Source organism: Dermacentor silvarum, chromosome 7 (genome assembly GCF_013339745.2).
Source record: "Dermacentor silvarum isolate Dsil-2018 chromosome 7, BIME_Dsil_1.4, whole genome shotgun sequence".
Taxonomy (NCBI): Eukaryota; Metazoa; Arthropoda; class Arachnida; order Ixodida; family Ixodidae; genus Dermacentor; species Dermacentor silvarum.
Genome location: NC_051160.1, coordinates 87,988,243 through 88,002,254, shown reverse-complemented (window position 1 = coordinate 88,002,254; position 14,012 = coordinate 87,988,243).

Genomic DNA, 14,012 nt, shown 5'->3' with positions numbered 1-14,012 from the left:
ATCACCATCCCTACCATAGGTTTGAAGCTCTTTCTACGCAAAAAAAGGAGGTGCTATTGGCAACGATTGTATAGCGCAAAATTCTGTGACAAGCTCCATTGATTAAAGCCACATTTAGGAAGTTATCCATCAATAACGACACACGACGAACTGAGGTCCCATTCTGCTGACTTCTAATAGGCCACACCTATGACACACACTGCTATCTCTTGACCAGCAGTTATCCTCCTATATGAGGGACATGTGGCGAGACGCAGACTGTCCTACTCGTCTTGCTTCAATGTGTCAAAGTAAAAGATCAAAGAAAAAAGAACTCTAGCATACAGACAGCGTATGCCATTACATCCGGCATTCTTTCTCGGCAAAGACCCGCTCTCTGACGTGAACTCGGTTTTAGATTTTTTAAACCGTTGTTTGTGTACTAGGTGTTATACACCCAAATGATCCGCAGCATGGTCTCTGAATACAGGCTCATGTTGGGACAGTAGTATCTATAATACATGCCACCAGGCACTCGCGTTCAAGGACCCTGGAAATGACAGCCAGTCATTTCCCTACGCACCCCCTAGGGGGTGTAACCCCCCCCCCCCCTTGTTTTTCTGAAGGCACCCCCTTAACTCGCAAGGACTTTTCTTCCTTTGGTATTTACGCGCGACGGAACATTTTGTGTTATAGCGCCGGAAGAAAGGCATATAAGCGCACGAAAGAACACATTGTCCATAGCTTTCTCAATGACTCCTTAAGAAGATGCCTGGCGCGTGAGCGGAGAAGCTGGTTCCTTCCCCTCTCCTCTTTCCTCTTCTCCACCAGGATAGGCTGCGAACGCTAGCCGCGGCGGCTGCCCGAAACCTAAATCACGTGGAGCTTTTAGGGGCATCTGTTGTGATCCCGGAGGCAGGGCCCGCGGTCTCTCGTCGACAGTAAGTGGGGCGTCTAGTAAAGGAGGCATTGCCATTCTTGTGATGGGAGACTCCAACACGAAAGAAAATAAGTCAAATACGACGACCGCCCGGCCTTCAAAGCGTCAGAGCCAGGGCGCAATCACGGGAAGCGTTGCCGCGTGGTGACACCGAACAGAACGCCGCGTCTTAATGGCGCAACCGAACGCCGCATCCCCCCCGTCAACGGCGGTGACACGCCGTCCGTAAAGCTGCTATACCACCGCCGAGCGTTTACGGCCCGCGCGTCGGAGAAAGAGAATAGTTGCTTCTTCAACCACCTCCTAGGCACGCGCGCCAGCGAATATGTCCTTGCACGAGGGCCCCGGCCCTCCTTTTCCGCGCGACCTTCAGCGTGCCGACGGGAGGCTCGAGAAAGTTCCGGAACTGTCAAGAAGACAGAGGGAAAGGAACGTAGCTTTCCACGTACTGTGGCACCCGCCCACTTTCTCGGCGCCCCTTTCCGTTTCTAGATTTTTCGAGGGCGCTTATGAAGGAGGGTGCCGCATATGTAATTCGGTTTTAGGTCAGACACAGGCAGACTGAGGCAGTCAAAACGTCCACCACTCGATGAACTTGCTGTTCCCACCCACTTATGACCACAGATTTTCGCATTACGGTAAGTAATCCTTTTTTTGACTAGCCTTTGTACGCAACAGTTCTTGCTTTATTTCGATTTTTGACTTTACAATAATAACAAAAACTACATTAATACTCTCGAAATGATAGCGTTGGCGCTAGCGTTACGGAAGTTGGCGCTAGCGTTGCCTCGGCAACGCTAGCGCCAACATCCCCGGTGGGACGGCCAGGTTTAAACGCTAGTTTCTCAACCGGAACGTCCGTGATAGACGTGTTCGGTTGGGTGATGCCCAACAACGATACGCCCATTCTCATTCTGGGGGCAATATTCACTACAGCAGACCCACCATAGTCACAACTTCTCTGGCTTCCGTCATCACAGTAGTGGAAGAGCTCTGTTTTTTTAATATAGGTTACACCGGCAAGGAAGCGGCAACAACCTCTCCGGAGCTTCTTCTCTCCTTTGAAAACGTCGAAGCAAGATCAAAATGAAAAATCGTGGGATGCTTTCACTAGATCATCTGAGTGTAGTTTCCCGCCAGAAGGCCCGCAACCGACCACCGAAGAGTGCACTCAGCCGAAAAGATATACCCGGTGTTCATCGGTCACGAGATTCTTCATCACTGAGGTTACCAGTGACGGCTACTGGTGCCAAATTTGCAAATTGGCTTGTAATGAAGGGAAGCTTCTTTTTGACGAAAAAACGGGCGCTGCATGGATCATATCAAGCAAGTCAGCAAGTGCAATGCATCCAAGCTTGGTGAAAAGGCCGTGAAGCACCAAACCTCAGGACATCACAAACATGCTGTAAACATTTTGAGCCAGTCGCAGACAATTTCAGAGGTCATAAATGAGGTTGCACAAAATGCCGACGATCAAACTAAGGTAATGAGAAAACGAAGTTGTAGCATCCTACTTTCTTTTCAAGTAGGAAGTAGCCCACACTACGAACTGGAGATCATTTCTGAGCACGTTTTCCATTATTAATCCTGAAATCGAGCAGTGGTTCAAGAATACGCGCAAATGCGAACTGCCTTTCTGCAAGGAATTCAACTGATTGGTTGGAAGTATGTGGGATGACGGTGAAGAAATTAACTCTTGAAATGGTCCAAACCTCACTTTCCACGTTCGAGAAGTTTTCCTACATGGCTGACGAGTGCACTGACCCTAATGGGTGCCAAATCCTGAGTCACCGCATACGATATATTGATGTCAATGGCCAACCGACGGACGCGTTACTCGACACGAAGTTATTTCGAACGTATAGTCTTCTTCGGTGACCACGCATATCCTGCACGAATTGAGCAAGTCTGGACTCGATGCAACCAAGGTGGCTTGTTCATTTGATGGGGCTGCGAACTACTCCAGAAGGCACGGAGTGCTGTAGGCTTTACTTAAGCAGAAATGCAAACGTCATCTCTGTTACACTCCCTGCCGAGGTAATTTACTCCAGCTTGCCCTAGTCCGTGCTGCATAGTCGTCGACGCAAATCGAAAGGACTCTTAATCTCGTCTCGTCACCCTACTCTTTCTTCAGTAAGAATCCTAAACGCTTGAATGTTCTTGAAAACACCGAAGATGCTGTCGAGTTGAAGCTGAAACTCGTGCAGCCCGGCAAAACTCGGTGGCTCTCTCATGAGCGATCGCTGGCTGTCATAATGAAAGAACTCGAACGGCTGATACTCTATTTGGAAAGCATTTGCCAAGATGGTGCTGTCATGAGCACTGAAGCTGGTGGACTATTATTACAGCTACGTTCAGAAAAAACGATCGCTATTATTACACTTGTCGATCGTTTCCTGGGCTATTGGCGTCTCTAAACATTGCCATCCAGTCAACTACAACAACAGCGGTATATTTTTGCCCTGTGATTGAAGCAACCACGGAGGCAATTGCGGAGATTTCTGTGAAAGCAGTGCTTAAAGAAGTAAGAACGTCAGCAGATTACAGAGGAGAACAAGTGCAACCTCACGCGTGAGTTAAACAAGTACAAAGCCATAATTCAGGTCAACCTTCGGCAGCGACTCGTCGACCCCACCCCAACCCTGAGATCGTTCTATGTGGGCCTATCATAACCGCAAGGCACAGAAAACTAAAGGGAAGTTCTCCCAGCAATCGGCTTGCCGTACGAAGAAGAACACGCGCGAAATTTTGATGTGGAGTGGAATATCTTTCGACGCCTGATGGAGGATTTGACATCCACAGCATTTCCATCTTCCTTTCTAGTTCCCCATTTCGTCACTATATTTCCCAAGGTACAAGATGTTTTCGGTCATCTTTTGTTGCTACCGATCACTCCAGCCACCGTCGAGCGCTCCTTTTTGTCTCTGAACCGGGTTTTGTCGCCAGAAAGAACCTACCTTCTCCCTAACCACGTCAATGAGCTGCTGAGCGGCCAGACGTCTGATATGCCACTAGGAATGACCGACACGCTTTTCAAGGTATTATCGCGAAAGTGAAGCGGTGTTACAGGAAGAAACCTAGGCAGATGTAACTGTTCGGTATGTGGTTGAGAATGCCTACATGTATTTGTGGCGATTTAGTTTTATTAGTACGAAGAACGTTGATGTTTACTTCTTGTTTCATACTTATATTATGAATTTAGTTATGCAGTGAATAGACCGGATGTGCGAAGTGCCTGTGCTAGCATATATTCAACCGATTATGTGTAGCAGTCGTAAATTCATATCTTGATATGTCAATGTCATGCATATTGTCGTGGCCGATATCGAAGCCCCCATTTACACTTTTCGCGTGTGCCTACAGTGTTCAGCACAGATTCAACTTCCTGGTGTGGGTGCCTAATTAAGAGTTGATATGTTATGCCTAGTGCACAAGCGCGCGTGTTTTAAAGAATTGTCAACGTCTGCGTCCGGCGAGTGGGTTTGAGCACCTAGATTTTGTAAGTTTTATTGCAACTAGTCTGAATTGCCGCCTAGTTTCTCGACACGTTTATTGTAGTCCTTTTTCTTCAGCTTTGTCTGTTCAAAAATCTAACTTTTGTCCTCGTGTAAAGTCAAGTAACTATTCGCAATCTTTGTCACGAGTGTTGGAGCCAAGGACAAAATGCAAAATGAAGATTGCTACCGCCCCTAGCCCCTCTATTCACAATGCCCCCCCCCCCCCGCATAAAAATGTAGACCAACCCCTGACACACCCCATTCCTGGGGAAACACCTGAACCACGTAACCTTATGTCAGTTCCCTTCCCCCGTGCAATGGGTAGGCCGCCTGAGGTAAGGACTGCCGAAGAACAGCGCGCCTACGAAGAACACTGTCGTGAGCAGAAGCAGGCATTACGGACCGTGCGGCAAACGCCAAGCGTATACACTTTTTGGTTGGATCACACTTACCGACTCCACTCCCATCGTAATTATGGGTGATTTCAACATCGACGTGTCTCGGCCAGACGGAAAGTGGTTCGAGGCGTTTCTCTCGGAAAAGTTAGGCATAGAATGGTACACAAAAACATCAGTGTTCTCACGACGCTTCATCGGTCGCGTGAAGGCCTCACGTACAGCTCCGCTGGCCATACACCTCCACATATTTGAATGGCTCTGTATTTTTGTTTCGGTATACACGTGGTCTATATACATAGCACGCCTCACTGTTGTCATTGCCATGTTTTTGTTCCAAGCATATATTTTGCGCACTTATAGAGCGATCAATATAGGCCTCTATATAGCTACGTTACATCTACTTACTGCTATTCATCAATCCATTGATCCCTCTATAACATTTTTGGCGCTCTTTAACACTATATGAACATTGCGCCACTGAACACCATCAATCACCATCAAATTTCAAAGTGTAAGAAATGTGAACAATTCAACATGACAAGGTGACCGGCCTTTCCAAACACATTTTCACTCAAATGATTAAAGTAATGTCCCTGAATAGAAATTACGTTGTTACTTGGCATTGCACATTTTAAAATGCAATAACTGCTCCAAACAAAAAGTAACTATAATAGAGCAGGTTGGCAGAATAACTGTTCCAATAAAAAAAAACGTATAGCACTCGCAGGCACCTAAAGCGATTACCTCAATTTGGAGCGGGAATTAGCACGCAATTTAGGGGTAACAGACTCAGATATTAATATTTTTATGCACCAAATGGCCCCTTGAGCCAAAAAGCCGGCGTCTAAACTGTAGTAGCGAAACAGCACCTAAAGTTCCGCTGGCTGCGACGCCACATCACAAGCGCGCCTGAACGGAGCAGAGCGGGCTACTGGGGATGTAATGCCCTTCAACGGTCCTCTTTCAGGCAAGCTTAGAAAATCTGGTATACTATGTCACTGGTTTCTCACCGCTCTTCATTGAAACATGCTTTGGTGCCAACTTGGGACTCAAGGTAATTACAACTGGATACAGTGCTGCCATCTCTAGGGGAAATTCTCGTACATAAGAACCTTTTGCAATGTTTTCACTGCGATATGCCGAAAATATAAATGTGCACACTTAAGAATGGTTGGGCGCAGATTAGGAGGCAAGTATTTATTCCTAAATTTTTATATTTCATCGGATAGAAGTCTCTGGAGCGCAATTTGCGGCTTCGTGCGAATGCCTCCTGCTGTGCCAGTAAATAAATTAGAGCTCAAAGGCAAGGCAGATATCAGCTGATCTTTGTACGCAGTTCTGGATCCCCAACTATTTTCCGGCAGGAACATCTGAGCAGAGAATCACTGTGCAGAAAACTGTACGTGTGAAGCCATGGAAGCGATGCAGCCTATTAGAGACACATAAAGCAAGAAGTAATAACGAAGCCAGAGTATACTTCAACGGCTCCAAGATTTCAGGGATTCGGCAGTCGTGCATAAAACTCATTCTTTCACTCCCACTGATATGCGTGCTGGCCAACCACACTATCGTCCCCGGGCAGACTTTGATACCGCATTACAAAACTTCTTTTTCTCATTTATTTGGCTTTCGATCTGCCCGGCAGGGACTGAGTACTCAATGTTATTTATTAGCGTAAAACTAGTATTTTTGCTTATCGCATCCATGTTAGGCCCTCGTTTTCCTTACTTTTTCCCAGAGATGTGTTGGTCAACTTTCTTGTAAAAATAATGTAAACGAAATAGTGTTATTGCGAACTTTTCTAATGTTTCGTGTATCATTACGAATTACTGCCAAGAGATTGCAAAAGAAATACATTTATCATACTCTTATTTAGAAGATTTGTTCATTTTCTCAATTATTTCAAGGAGATTGTGTGGTGAATAATAACATGTTATGCTCGTGTAAGGTATTGTTTGGGTGGATACTGTGAACTCATTAGCTTTATTAAAGAATATTTAGGATTCACTTGATGCAGTAATTTGAGATCTGAATATGAATTTACAAAAAAATGTATTAGGGTATTTATGAACTTCAGTTAGTGCGGCTCTGGAGTGAAGATCAGCCATGTGGTTTAATGTAACCGAAATAGAAAAATTTTATATTGCACTGCATTAAAAGCATTTCGTTTGTTGCGACTATGGATAAGACACAACAAATATTCTATGTAAAAGTCTCGTCACTAGGGTGCAACCGTTGTCTCATCACAACCACTAACGTTGCTATAGAAACCACATAAAACACAGAATGCGTCACTCGTGCCTTTTTTTATCGAATAGTTTATTTCAATGTTTGCTTCTTTGTCTATGGAGCTTTTACAGTTCGTGTTCCTCGACTTTCACAGTTCATGCGGGTTTATATAATGAACCTAATATAAAGCAGTGCATATTCCATACCAGCTAGTAGAAACTAACCCTAAAAATACGATAAATAGGTAATATAATGAGGGCGTTCTTTCGAGGCCAAACAGAAAAAATTTCGAAGTTACCCCTTGTTTCCTCATCAAATTTGCTTTCCTGGGTCATAATCGGGTCGATATCTCTGTCTCGAGCATTTAGGCGCCTTATACGTTAAATGCGTAGCTTCCCTTACTTCTTCGCGACAGCTACTGAAGCAAGAAGTGTTCCTGAAATCGGCGCTTTATTGGAGTATTTTTAACATAATAATTCATCCTACAAAATGAATCATTATCTCGCAATAATTTTATTTTTTAATTCTCACTATAAAGTTCAAATTTTTGCTTATATGGAACTGTTAGGTGACTCGCATTCGGAATTTGTGTGTTCGAGAAGCTTAGGGTGGTTGTGGTTCATTGAAAAGGCATCACTTTGCCTAGAAGTTTAATATTAGGATGACGTTATACACTTTTATTTATACTTACATGCTAATATGTATTTACGTACAAGAAAAGGCGAGCAATCGCAAGGCACCCGCAATTTTCATGGCGCAAAAGGCAGCTTTGAATGTACAAGAAATAACAACGTAGTGATGTCAGAACTTAGTTGACGTTACATGAGGTTATTTGAGTCTGCCCTTTACCGGGAGAATTTATTGCTGAATACTCGAGTCTTTGAGCCTTTGTCAGACGTTTCCGCTTAAAAGTGCTCCAGCGGAGCGTTCTACTGGATGATTTGCTACCAAACTGTGTCTTCTGACTAATTTGTCAAACCGGTTCGCAGCGCTTCCTTCTATAGGTTCTTGTTCAGGTAGAGTTCTGAACTGGTTGAAATATAAAGTTTCGGTTTGCTCACTGTTCAACTGAAAACAACGGCTCAGCTTTGGTGTTGTGTTCAGTCTCGTTCATTTCAGTGCCTTGGTGAGCACAACAGCGTTCTCAAGCATTTTAGTAGGTAGCTGCCTATCCATAATCATTGGCGATCTTGCACAGTGCCACTAGAAATAACCACAGGCTCGTGTAAGGCATGTAAGGGCTTGTGAGACGCAAACATGTGGGTCCACAGCAGGAAGGTGACTTTGACGGCCTAAACGCTAGCATGATTGCGACGGGGATACTAACGCTTCGTACTCTGACATAGAAGCATAACAATTTGTTGTATTTAGACTTTCGACCATCCTAAAGGTGGTATAATTCGCACGCCGTCTGTGTAGCACATATTGGCTACGAGGAACGGCCTACGATATGTGGAGCAATGCTGGAGGTGGTGCAGTCGAACACTGACTCTGAGAGCGCCAGCTGACATGAGGCAAGAAAGGGAAAAAATTGGTACACTCTCGCAGTTATGGCCGCCTTGTTCCCACGCGAGGCTACTTACGCGAACAATAATGTTGAGTTTGACAACAATCTATCGAGAGTTATTAAAAACTCTTGTATGATGTCGTGCGTTATTACGAATTCTGGTCAAGGAGTTGTAAATATATTTATTACAATCGTATTTAGGAGATTTGTGCATCATAAAATTATTTCAAGAAGATTGTAAACAGATTTTCATCTCCTGGGACATATATAAATGGTGGGTACTGTGGCCTCGCTAGGCTATTTAAGCAAATATTTAGGATACATTTCATGTAGCCAATTTGAGTTGTGAACATCAATTCAGAAAGATGCCTTTCGCGATTTCAGAAGATCCATCAGTGTGGCTCAAGAGCGAAGATTATTAATGTGGTTTAACGTCAGCAAAATTCGAATTTTTTACATTCCACTACGTTAGAAAGCGCTTAGAAAACACCAAATCTTCTATATAAGACTCTTGGCACTTTGGTGCAGCCGTTCTCACATCACAATCACTTACGTTGCCATAGGAACACCATACAAACACAGAATGCGTGTTTCATGCTTTTTTTTTTCATTTTTTGTTTTTGTCGTTGGTGTTTTTACAGTTTGCGTTACTCAACCTTGCACAGTTCATCGGGGAATATATAATGAACGTAATATAAAGCAGCACACGTGCCATAGTGGTTAGTAGAAACTACCTTGTAAATTACAACAGAGCAAGTAATGGGTTGGGGCCGTTACATCTAGGAAAAACAGACAAGTTGTCGAAGTTTGCTCTTGTTTTCACATCGATTAATGCTTCTCTGGGGATCAATAGGGTCGATATTTCGTTCTCGACCACTTAGGCGTCTTGTAGGTTAAAAGTGGTGCTTCTCCTTCTCCTTCGTCACAGGTAATGTCGCAAGAAGCTTGCCTAACATCGTAGTTGAACGTTTTTTTTTAATAGCATTCCAGCTACAATAGGAGTCGTTATCTCCCAATTGTTTTATATTATTTTTATTGTACAATAAAGCTCAAATAATCGCTACTTCGAGAACCATACACTAATTGTGTGTCATAAAAACATTACTTTACCTAGTAGTTTAATATTAGGATGGAGTTATAAGCATTTATTTCTCCGCAAATGTGAATATGCGTTTACTTAATAGCAAATGCTGTGAGCAAGCGCGAAGCCCCCACATTTTTGTTGGCATAAAAGACAGCCTTGGCTGTAAAAAAATTAACAACGTATGATTGTCAGAACCAGTTTCTTCGCCGTCAACTTCACCTTACTGCTGGAGACACACACACACAACTTTCCGCCTCATGCACCATGACATATCTTACGTGAACCTGTGGAGTCTAACAAGCAAAACCGTGCAAAATTGCCAATGATTCTGAATAGGCAGCTACCTACAAAAGTGCTTGAAAACGCTGTTCTGCACACCAGGATATGGAAACGAACCGAGACAAAACACAACACGAAAGCTGAGTCGTGATTTTCAGCTCAACTGGAAGTGAACCTTTATATTTCCGCCAGTTCGGAACCCTACCTGAACGATGACCCACAGAGCGAAGCATTCCGAAGTGGTTTGGCAAATGGTTCAGAAGACCCCAAGAAGCAGAAGACCATATCGTAGCCGACTCTGCCAGCGCACGTTAAAGCGGTTAAAGCACGTTAAAGTGGCCTTGGAAAATACTCTAAGCTTCCCGTGGTCAGAAATGGATTCTCATGCCAACGGACAGACTCATATACCCTCAATTAACGTCAACGAGGTTCTGACAATGACAGAGCTTTTTAAATTTTTTTTGTACAGCCAAGGCTGCCTTTTAAGCCACGAAGTTGCTGCAGCGAAGGTATCGGAAAAGTCTGTGGACCTTTATTTATCTCACTTGTGTACGTAGTCTTCAGAGCTACCGGCACACTACAAGTACGCGCAATGAATCAAAGGTATTGAAACGCATATTTTTTACGGTTCCTCTTGGGATCTCGTGGGACGTTTAATTGCTTAATGTGCAATGAAGGGGAAATATTGAGAGACACAATACCTATCTTGAATCTACAAACTAGGGCCGTATTTGAAAAAAAGCTCTTACCTTATCGTTGTTCTTAAAAGAAATTTCCATCCAGACCTAATGCTGAATATGTAATTACCGAAGAATGCCGGTCAGTGGCAAAAGGAACTTATAACAAACCCTTTATTTTTTCAAATCGGTCCTACAAGCAACTGTGAAGGAAAAAAAGTATTTGGAACTTCAAGGAATTGGCTGTGTGGTGTATGTTTGCACTACTTGGTACAGGCGACTGGGGTTATATCAGGCCATCAGTGCAGGTTGATGCAACTTGGCGAACTAAGGCAATTAAACTGGGACAAACAGAACCTCGATAGCTGTTTTTTCGGCTCAGGACCACTTAGCCAAAACAATTGATGCTCGTAAGCTGTACTTACACAGGCAACTACAAAATGATGCAAAAGCCCGCAACTTGAGAGGCAGGTTAACTCAAACACATGTCATACCGTTTCAGTTACAGGGTTACGTCCTAAGATACTAGCTGAAGGCTATACAGAACCGAGTACGTTTTGCAAGCGCCAAAGCTGTCACCTAAGCCTGCGTATTAGACAAATCTTATCTACTATTCCATCGCTGGTCCTAAAACCTCAACGGACAACATACACGCAGGTATAAGGCAGCTTGCAGGCGCAAGCAAAGGGAAATCATTCATCGTCATCATCATAATCATTAGCCTATGTTTAGTGCCACTGCTGGACGATGGCCTCTCGCAGCGATTTGCAGTTACCCTTGCTTTGGGCTACCTGATCTCAACTTGCGCCTTAAAATTTCCTCATTCCATCAGCCTACCTAACTTTCTTCTATCCTCGACTGCGCTTTCCTTCCAATGACATCCACTGTGAAACTGTAATTATGCCACGGTTATGTACCCTACGCATTAGACATTAGAGATGCAGAATGGGGATTAGAATTGCCGACCGCTGTCGACAAAGTACCCCGACCTTGACATTCTAGATACCAACGATCTGTGCGAGAGAATCAAAAAGATCGTGACAGAGGAGTTACGGGAGTTGCTCCTTTCGTCGCAGCCACGAGTGGATTCAATCGCAGACGACATATGGCAAGAGTTACAGCAGTCTCGTTGGTTCCCGAACCACCACAGAGCCAGCCGTAAGTGCAGAGTTTCGCCGCCGTCACCCGTTGTCACAACTATCTGCCGAGCCGACAAAAAGGAAACAAAGCGCTGCAATTCCGCCGCCAGCCGCCTCGGCAGCCAGCATGCGCGCCCGTCGTCCCACGGAGCTTTCCACGGAAGACAGACGTTTCGAGTGCCCTCAACCACGGCCAGCTCTGCTATCTTTTTCCGAGAAGCTGGCCACATCTACTGCCGTGCCCTTTGGCCCGGGACAAATGAGAACGACACTAGGCATCGCCGACTGCAAGGCAGCACCTGAGTGGAGCCCCTGACGACCACCAAGTTCCCCGTCACCAGGACCCTACCGCTCACCACAGCACCGGCAGTACACTGGCACAACAAGTGGCTCATCCGTTGACTCATACGCGGAAAACTAAATGTAGCAACCGATGGAGGTGCGGCTGCTGTTAGTCGAAAGGCAGAATATCCTCCTCTGCCGACGCTGCCGGAACCATCTTGACAACGTAGTTAAGGTACGCTCCCATTCAGAAGGCACGAGTCTGGTCCAGCAATACAAGGTCTGCTTCTCGTCGTCATCAAGGATTCAATAAACGCCAGTTGATAAGCACCGCATAATAAGCAAATAATGTGCTCTACCACTCCGCCAGAGCCTTTACAAAGTTTTGACCTGAGAATGTGAAGCTACAAGGCGAGAATACAATCAAATGCTGCGCGACGACATCATCCAGCCGACGAAAAGCCTGTGGCTGTTTCCTGTAGTCCTGGTGATGAAAAAGGTTGGAACTCAGCGTCTCTGCGTCGATTACTGTCGCCTGAACAAAATCTTGAATAAGTACGTATAGCTTCTTCCACTGATAGACGACGCCTTGGACCGTCTCTGTAATGTAAATTAATTTTCATCCATGGATCTGAAGACAGGCTAGTGGCAAATCCCAGTCGACGACAGAAATCGGGCAAAGCCCGCCTTTTTCATGCAGGTTGGCCTGTTCGAGTTTATTGTGGTGCCGTTCGGACCTGCATGGTCCTGCCACGGTCCAGCGTGTGGTGAACACAGTCTTGATAGGCCTGAAGGTGCAAACTTGTCTCATTAAACATGGATGACGTTGTTGTCTTCGCCGCGAATTTTGCCGATCACTTGAGGCGGCTATGAAAATACAAGAGGCAGTCAGGTCATCAGGAATCACCCTAAAACCTGAAAAGTGCCACTTCGTGTACGAAGAACTTTTTCTCCTCGGCCACGTGGCAAGAAAGTGTGGAGGCCATCCCAATCCACGAAGGACAGCTGTCAACGCAAAGCTCCCACAGCCCGCGGACAAGAAAGCAGTGCGCAGATTCCGTGGCGTGTGTGCCTATGCCAGTACTTTGTGAGGGATATTCCGCGCACTGCAGAGCCACTTACCCATGTTACAAAATCAGACGTCGAGTTTAAGTGGTAAATGTCGCATTATAAAGCGTTCCAAGGCATGAAAATACGCTTGCAATCATCACTAGCACTCGCCCACTTCGACGAGGATGCCATTACTGAAATCCTCTCCGACGCAAGTACCCTAGGACTCCGCACCGTGCTTGACCAGAGAGAACACGGCCTCGAAGTGTCGTAGCTTACGCTAGCCGGTTGCTTTCGAAATCAGCAGCCTATTCTATGAGGCAAAAAGAGTGCCTTGCTGCCATTTGTGCTACAGCAAAATTCTACCCTACGTGTACGGTCGGCCATTCAAAGTCAGCGACAGTGGGCCACGCCTTGTGGTGGCTGGGAAATTTTAAGCACGCATATCACCGCCTCGTAAGGTGCGGCCTCAGTCTGCAAGAGTTTCGACAACACCGTGACTTAATAATCAGGGAGAAAACAGCCTGATGCGGACTCCTTGTCTGATGCCAAAGTTTAACCGCCGCCGCACCGTGACCAAGACGAAGACACCTTCAAAGGAAAAATAAGCTCAGACGACTCCACTGAACAGCAACGAAGGCACCCGGATATAGATAGTCTGGTGGAGTACATAGATTAAAAGACCAAATTCAGCCGTAGGGTATTTAGGCGTGGATTTTCTTTGTTTTCACTGCAAAACGAGTGACTCGTAAAGTAGTTCTCCCCAGCCCGCCCCAACTACCTTCTGGTTATACCCTAATCACTCCTATGCTATCGTACGCCTGCGACCATACAAGAAAGGTACGACTGGCCGTGCCTCACCACTGACGTCGCCTATTATGTCAAGACATGCCAGAACTGTTAGCGACGCAAGGTACCAACAACGATACCAACCCGTCGACCGTGTTTTGA